Genomic DNA, 584 nt, shown 5'->3' with positions numbered 1-584 from the left:
TCCCAGCAGCCCCTGGGTTTGCAGAGGTTGAGGGTGGTGATGGATTGCTCCCACAGTCCCCCTAAAACCCAAAGTGAGGTGCCAAGGGGGCTGATCTGTTCTCACGTGGACTGTGGGGGACCACAGGAGTCAGGATCTGGGGGGAATGTGGAGAAGGTGATCCCAGCACCCCAGTGGTGGATAGGCTGAGCTCCCTCCCCATGTGCTGCTTTGCCCCTAAATGCCCCTGTCCCAGGATAACTCTGGATTTTGGGTTCACAGCCTGCTTTTCTGTGCTGGGGAGATGCAGGAGACCTCTGTCGGGGCTCACGTGTACACGTGACTGTAGGGAAAAAAAGGGGAAAACCAGGATGATATAAAGTGCTTTTTATGAGCTCTTGCTGCCCATACACTTACAGTGGTGGCTTTCCTGGATGGGAGATGCTGGAGGAAAAAGCAGGATCAGATCCACTCAGATCTGGCTGAAAGACTGTTGAGTGAAAGCACAGACATTCTGGCTCTGAGTCTCCAAAGCCTCCCTGCTGCTCTGCCTGCACATCTCATATCCCCTCCCAGTCTCTCCCCTGGGCTGTCCTTGGAAATTT

The sequence above is a fragment of the Empidonax traillii genome, unplaced genomic scaffold (genome assembly GCF_003031625.1).
Source record: "Empidonax traillii isolate 1590-97213 ecotype Southwest subspecies unplaced genomic scaffold, ASM303162v1 scaffold3475:size12805, whole genome shotgun sequence".
NCBI lineage: Eukaryota > Metazoa > Chordata > Aves > Passeriformes > Tyrannidae > Empidonax > Empidonax traillii.
The sequence above is the reverse complement of the archived record's forward strand: the minus strand, read 5'-3'. Positions refer to the sequence as shown.